The sequence below is a fragment of the Pelodiscus sinensis genome, chromosome 8 (assembly GCF_049634645.1).
Source record: "Pelodiscus sinensis isolate JC-2024 chromosome 8, ASM4963464v1, whole genome shotgun sequence".
NCBI lineage: Eukaryota > Metazoa > Chordata > Testudines > Trionychidae > Pelodiscus > Pelodiscus sinensis.
In genome coordinates, this window is record NC_134718.1 from 41603357 (window position 1) to 41611270 (window position 7914).

Below are 7914 nucleotides of genomic sequence, written 5' to 3' on the forward strand. Positions count from 1 at the left end.
GCGCAGAACCCATGGTCAGCTGGGGACCCTCCAGCAGACCCCAGACTCTGCGTGGCATTTCAAATTGGCAGCGCAGCATGGCGGAGTCAGCAGGAGACTGAGACCCCAACAGACCCTAGGCTCCATGAGGGCAATTCCATTTTCAAATGTGCAAGAGCCCCTGCTGGAGACACTTATACATTTCAAAGCTGGCACGCCCGCATGCAGCCTGGAGCCAGCAGAACTCTGCATGCACCCCAGGTCCAGCGAGGAGTTGTGCATTTCAAAGGAGGAATGCAGAAGTGCCTACTGCCTAGTTGATAGAAATTCTATCGACTGCTCGACTAGTAAGTTAACCCAGTGTTTCTCAACCTTTTTTTTTTAATAAAGTACCCCTTTAAAAAAAAAGTCAGTACCCCCAGTACCTACACTTTTCAGACACACAAACTTTTTTCTACCATTGCAATACATTTGTTTAAACAACTTAATTGTAGCTGGGCAGGCGATGAAATTTTTGGGTGTAAAAAGTACAAAAATAAAGCGCTGTAAAACTTAAAACAAAAATTCAGTTTTCTTCAAATTTCAGTTGTGTTGAAGTACCCTCCAGACTTCTCTGAAGTATCCCTTAGGGTACTTGTACCACTGGTTGAGAAACACTCAGTTAACCGACATTTAACATCCTTAGACTGAATGAGAGCAAGGGTCTCAAACTCCGAGCCCAAGAGCCATCCCTGGTCAAAGAAACTGCGCAATCCAGCCCGGGACTCCCAGCCCATTATCACCCTGCCCTCTCCCCTCCCCTTGGCATCCTGTCCCCAAGGACACAGCTTCAGGGATCATGAGTAGTGGCAGGACCTGGCACCACATGGCAGCAGTGGTCATGACGCCCCATACTCTCTGAGGCAGCAGGAGCTGTGGGGAAGCAGAGCACAGCGAGTGCACTTGCCCAGTGCGTGCACTCACCCAGTGCATTCCAATTCCCCTGAAGCTCCTGCCACTGTGGGAACTATAGAGGAGCACGACTGCTGCCATTGCACAGCACCAGACCTCTCCCCACCCCACAATCCCCAAAGCTGCGTCCTTTGGAACCAGGTGCCATGAGAGAGAGGCAGAGCGAGGGTAGGAAGGAGCAAGGCTTGTGGACTGATCATGACCACCCCACCCACCATGAGTCTTGTGTCAGGCTGCGCAATTCCTCTAGCTAGAGATGGCCCGCAGGCCCAGAGTTTGAGACTCTGGAACTGCAGTATCTTTTTTAAAGTTACTGGTGATAAGAGACCCCACCACAACCTTTAGTAAACTGTTCCAATAGTTAACTTGCCACACTGATAAAAAAATTGTGCCTTATTTCTAATCTGCATTTCAAATGTCATTCCTACAGCCCCTTTCCAAATTTTTTCCATGACTCTCAATGCAAGTTTCTTTTAGAAATACTTTGTTATTTAAATTATTTTTCTTATGCTTACCTTACTGAGTTTTTTCTGTCTTTTCTCAGGTAGCATTTACAGGCAGTCCCCGGGTTACGTACAAGATAGGGACTGTAGGTTTGTTCTTAAGTTGAATCTGTATGTAAGTCGGAACTGGCGTCCAGATTCAGACACTGCTGAAACTGACCGCCAGTTCTGACTTACATACAGAATCAACTTAAGAACCCCAGGGTCCCCAAGTCAGCTGCTGCTGAAACTGATCAGCAGCTGATTCCAGGAAGCCCGGGGCAGAGCAACTCTGCCTGGGGCTTCCTGTAGTCAGCGCTGGTCAGTTTCAGCAGAAGCTGACTTGGGGACGCCTGGGGCAGAGCAGCTGGGGTGCTGCTGGGTTGCTCCAGTAGCGCCGCTCCTGGGTGCTACTGGACCAACCTAGCAGCACCCCATCTGCTCTGCCCCAGGCGTCCTGATTCAGCCGCTGCTGAAACTGACCAGCAGCGGCTGAATCAGGACCTGGGGCAGAGCAGCTGGGGTGCTGCCAGGTTGGTCCAGTAGTGCCCAGAGCGGGCGCTGCAGGACCAATCGGCAGCGCCCCAGCTGCTCTGCCCCAGAGTCCAAAACAAAAGCCTGGTCTGCTGGGGGGGGAGAGCACACTAGCTGCCTCCCCCCCCTCCCCAGCAGACCAGGGACACGGGGAGCAGAGCCTCTGGCAAAGCCTCAGAGGCGCGGGACCCCCCCGCGGCTGCGGCTTCAGTCCGGGAGCCTGTGGTCTGCTGGGGACGGTCCCCAGCAGACCACAGGCTCACGGACTGAAGCCGCAGCCGCGGGGGGGTCCCGCGCCTCTGAGGCTTTGCCAGAGCAAAGCCTCAGAGGCGCGGGGAACCGCCGCTGCTGCCGCTTCAATCTGGGTGCCTGTGGTCTGCTGGGGACCGTCCCCAGCAGACCACAGGCTCCCGGACTGAAGCCGCAGCCGCGGGGGGGTCCCGCGCCTCTGAGGCTTTGCTCTGGCAAAGCCTCAGAGGCGCGGGAACCCGCCAGGTGCCCCTGGTCTGCTGGAGACGGTCTCCAGCAGACCAGGGGCACCGGAGCAGCTTACGAACGGGGCTTTCTCGCCCCGACTTCCGGGGTGAGAAAGCCCTGTTCGTAAGTGCGGATCCGACGCAAGTCGGATCCGCGTAAGTCGGGGACTGCCTGTATTGTCAGAATGGCAAGATCATGATTATAAAAATAAGATACTGGTTAAACTGTATATAGTATTAAATTTTACTAAATGTAACAAAAATATATTGCCCGCCACATAAAAGTCTAGAGAGCTGAAGATAGCTAGCGCTTTAAACAATTCGGCCCAAAATGGGAGGTTTCTAAGAGCAAATCTAGCTACAAAGAAGACTGTCTTAACGCTGGGGAAAAGGGAAAATGAACTCAAAGTATCAGACCAATATCTTCATATGGCAAAATATTAAAAGTTTCTTTTACTCAGATGACTAAGAAGAATGGAAGAATTTAGCAATCTGCTGCTAATTTCTATACAAACTGGGCACTGTTTATGACTTAGGCTGTCCAGTTTGTGTGTGTCTCAGCAGCTTTCTCTGTGACCTACAATGCATTCAATTCCCTATAACAAAATTTGTTTATCGGTAATATTGTTAATTTTGTCCTCTAATGTTTAACTGGTGCTCAGCTTGTCAATGTTTTATCTAATTAGAAATATGCATACACTGTAGTTAGTCCTATCTCTCATAGGATGATTGAAAAATAAAGGCTTCTGATTGAAGATAATTTATATTTGATAGTTCTCAGATGCTGAGATTTCTTGGGGGAGGGGAAGACTCTCATACTCACTTCTGAAACACTTTAGAGTGCATGTTTTTAGTCATTCAACAAAATCTTGATATAAACATAAAATACTATTTTTAACTTTTCTACCTTGCAAGTGTGCATTATAATTAGCGATAGGTAAACCACATGGCAAGATAAGAATCAGTCTGAACATCTGTCGTCTCCTTGAACCACAGCTAAACTTTCATGAGTTTCTGTACCATTTCAAAAGCCTCAGAGGTAGCCATGTTAGTCTGTAACTTTAAAAACAAACGAGTAGCCCTGTGCACCTTAAAGACTTGACAAATGAATTGACTCATCTGATGAAGTGAGTTTTATCCACGAGCTTGAAATATATTTGTTAGTTTCTAAAGTACCACAAGACTGCTCATTGTACCATTTCAATTGACCATCATACTATACTTAGAATGCAGCAGTTCATCCTGCTGATAGTCCTTGTACCTCCTCTCTAGATTTCCCCTGCTAGTTGCATTCCTCAGAGTATACAGTGTACACGGAGAATGTGCAAGACTTGCACATTTTGGGCCCCAATCCTATAAACACTTCAATAGGACTACTAAGGAATGCAAAGTTAGTCACAAAGTTAAACTTTTTCAACCATAGCAAAGGCAAGTCCAGAACCAATAGGGAAAAAGTGTTTTTACACTTTGCTGCTTTGATTGCCAGGTTTCAGCCTACAACAAACTTTTATAACATCTGAGAACCAGGAATGTACATAAGTCACAGAAATGCTGGAGAGGACCACTTCACCAGTAGCCTAAAACTTAGTAGTCATTCAGATGCTGCACCTAAAACAATCCCAAAAGAGGTTATTAGCCAAAAAGTTTAACGCAATGAAATATGAAACTTATTACTCATATAAACCAGCTATAAAGTGAGACTTTCAGAGGGGAAAGATACTGAGGACTTTGTACACAGTTGTAATTTATAACAAGCTTGTTAGGATCCACACCCAAATATCGCTCTGCATTTCCTCAAATCCTCTGCAGAAAATGGGGGTTTTACACAAATCCTCTGCAGAAAATGGGGGTTTTTACACAGCTAAACACGGCAGCATAAACACACAGAACTTGCATATTAGGGTGGAGCATCATCTGCATAGGCCTAACGGAGAACCGGTTATGGGGAGCAAGGGGGTGACAAACTAGTGTGCAAGCGTAGCCGGCAAAGGCAGCGAAGTCAGACCTAGTACAATCCTTCTGAAGTCCTTGAGGCGCGGGGTGCACATTCAGGATTTGGACCCGTGCCCCGGTACCGGGTGAAGGGGGGGCTAACCATCCGAACCCCCAAAGCAGCCTATAGAGGTGACTGGGCAACCAGGAGGCCCACCCACCTCACAGCCCCACAAACTTCAGGCAAGAAGCCCGGGGAAGCGCCTCACCCGCTGCGCTGGGGATAAGTAGAAGGCGGCGACTTTCTGCGTCTGCCCAGCCGTGTCCTCCTGCTGCAGCAGCTGCGGGGGGTCACACCGGCAGCCCCGTGGACTTTCGACACGGCTGACTGCGCCGAGCCGGCTCCGGGTCAGGGGCCGCGCGGCCCCCGAACTCAACGGCTCCGCTAAGCAGGCTAGAGGGAGGGAACGCGCGCGGCGGCCGCTCCGGCTGACCGTGGGGGGAGGTGGCCTGGCGGGCTCGCGACGCCTAGCTGGGCGGAAGGAGGCGCAGCGGGGAGAGCAGGGGGCTCGTTCGGCCCAAGAGGTGGGGAGAGGAGAGGACTAGTGCCGGCCGGATTCCCCCACAGGGAAACGCGCCCGGCCTTCTCCGCCCCCCCAGCGGAGGTGGGCGAGGCAGAGCTACAGAGCAGGGAAGCACCTTTGAGTCATTAGCAACAGGACAAACAGCCCAGCACGCTGGGCACTACTGCCTGCCGCACCGCCTCCTCCCTCTCCCTGGGCTCTGAGCCGGGGGGAGGGGTGGCTAGCTCTGCAGCTCTCCCCGTGGCGCTCCGAATAAGCACAGAGGGGTTACATACCGCCACCAGCGCCTCAGAGGCATCGATTTACGGGCATACCCCGGGTCGCTGTGCAACGCCAAAGGACCCGCAATCTCTCCCCTACCGGCCACCATGCGGGGCTGGATTATTTGTACTACCCCAGAGGGTTCTTGATCCTCCCCTCCCTCGCATCCCCATGCTCACGGGAAAAAGGGTTTTTGCACCCACCTCTAAGCGCAAGAAGGAGGCACCATCAGGGCAAACTGCGGCGGAGCCTTCCACACAGACCCTTCTCCCCGCCCTTCGTGAGTCTCCATGGTTATGTATGCTACTGTGAGGTTTTAAACTCATTGCCTTTCCATTCATGCTAAAACTGTTACATGCACTTACATATCTCCCTATCCAAAGCGTTTGCGCCATAAAATATATAGTGCTCCATGCACGGAGGGAGAGTTTAAATGGTTAGAAACACCTCTGCATTGCAGTCCTACTCCTCTCAGCTGCAACTCGTTTGCTTTTTAAGCACGAATAGGACAGCGTTCTACAGCTATTATCCCTGTACCTTTCGTCTCTTTTAGAGCTGCAGCCTGCTCCTGGATTATGGTGCAACTTCAAAGTCTCTCAAGTTTAGGACTTCGCTGCTGAAATCAATTAAGCCACTGAAGAACTTGGTGTATTAAGGACACTACAGCAAACTATCTGGCGTCTGAAATTTCCAAAATGCTATGCTAGGATAATCACGCAAATGCCTTTAACTGTTTTTACATTTGATTTTGTTTGTAAAGATCAAATTACACCAGAGCCTAGGAGAAGGAAAGGATCTGGATAAAGACCAATCTCAAAGGAGATAGTAACTTTCCCCAAAAAGTTCCTACATCACAGCAGCTGATCTGCACCTTGCTAATTTGTTTTTAGCCTTTCCTCATACCATGTAAACGTTTTGCTTACCTCTGGCAGCCGCAGACAACTCATTCTATTTAAGTGGTAATACCCAGTGACTCAAGATCACTGGATAACGGAGCCTTTTCCAAATCTTTGCAGAATAGAAGCTGGTCCAGAGCCATCGTGTGTCTCACGCGTTGTGAATGAAAGTTCAGTATAGAGACTAATCTCTCTAAAGAGTTGGCTTTCCCCCCGTTCGACTGTAGAGTCGTGTCCCTCCTGCTGCCTCACTGCATTGGAATGTCTGAGCTAACTGTGCGTCCAAAGAGCTCAATACCGAGTAGAACTGCACTACCCAGACCTTGTGGAGATTTTAATTCACTTCCAAGCCTTGCCAACAGTTGCACACAAGGTGCCTTTTTTACACCCTGCTCTCTGTCCAGCGAAAAATGCAGGCTATCTCAGTGGAAACAATGGCTCAATTGAAGACTTTATTCAGAAGTGCAGCACACAACTTCTGCACTGTGCACTGCTGCCAACCATTATCTATGGGAAGAAAGACTTAACTAAAGTCTCTGAAAGGAAGAAATATTGCACAGTTTCCATGTACTTTATGGAAAAATACAATTTAAACTAACTCAGCTGTGCATCTTTGCATGCAAGACTTTCTGATCTTTGTGTGCAGAGTCAAACAAGGAGAAATAGTTTCAGCTTTTGGGAACTTAATTTTAAAAGTTGTAGTCTAATTTGAGAAAAGCAAAAAAATTGGCTGTAAACAACATGCAGTTGTATTTTGGACTTTTCTATATAAAGAATACAAATTTTCATAACTAACGTATATGAAAATAATGTCCCAGTATTGCATTGTAAAAAAGCTTTACTTACTTAAGTCTCTTCTTCTAACAAAGAATTCATATTGTTTACTAAGGGGAAAGTATTTAACATCCGAGGTGAGGTATTTACTATTGTATATAATACATTTACTTTACTTCAGAAAATATACTGTACTTCGTTATACCATACTCTGAGAACAAGTATTATAAAATGGTAACACTATGATAGTGTAGGCATAGTAATAATATGATAGTAATGAGTCTTGTATGAGATATGTTAAAACAGAGTTTTAAAACCAGTATATGTAGCTGTCCAGTGAAGAAAAGCCCAGGAAAGAGACATTTTCAGAAAGTATAGGGCTACGTCTAGACTGGCATGATTTTCCACAAATGCTTTTAACGGAAAAGTTTTTCCATTAAAAGCGTTTGTGGAAAAGAGCGTCTAGATTGGCACGGACGCTTTTCCACAAAAGCACTTTTTGCGGAAAAGCATCCATGCCAATCTAGCCGCGGTTTTGTGCAAGAAAGCCCCTATTGCCATTTTCGCCATTGGGGCTTTTTTGCGCAAAACAGTTTGTAGCTGTCTACACTGGCCCTCTTGCGCAAAAACATTTCTGGAAAAGGGCTTTTGCCTGAACAGGAACGTCAAAGCATTTGCGCAAGAAGCACTGATTTCAGACAGTAGAACGTCAGTACTTTTGCACAAAATCAAGCGGCCAGTGTAGACAGCTGGCAAGTTTTTTCCCAAAAGCAACTGCTTTTGCGGAAAAACTTGCCAGTCTAGACGCAGCCTAGGGGTTCTTTTTATCACTAATGTAGCCAGATATTTGTAATATTCACTTAACACTACATGGCTTTATTAGCTACTTGTTTTAAGCTTGCTTCTTTCAACATGCTTAAACTGCAGGGCTATTAAAGAATGAAAGGAGCTAAAATATCCAAGCCATAACATACCAACTCAGCTTTCCTAATATGACATTGACTGTATAATGTTATGTCTATTTTAATCTGAATTATGTTTTAAT

The 7914-nt window shown here is 47.4% G+C and overlaps 1 protein-coding gene across 1 annotated transcript in view; it reads right to left on the minus strand.

Annotated features, from left to right (window-relative positions):
• Positions 1-6531, minus strand: part of LOC102463271 (1-phosphatidylinositol 4,5-bisphosphate phosphodiesterase epsilon-1) — a 106368-nt gene extending 99837 nt beyond the window's left edge. Inside the window, exon 1 of the mRNA XM_075935144.1 lies at positions 6123-6531. The gene's annotated coding sequence lies outside the window, so the exon portion shown is untranslated. The remainder of the gene's footprint in view (positions 1-6122) is intronic.
• Positions 6532-7914: the final 1383 nt, after the last annotated feature.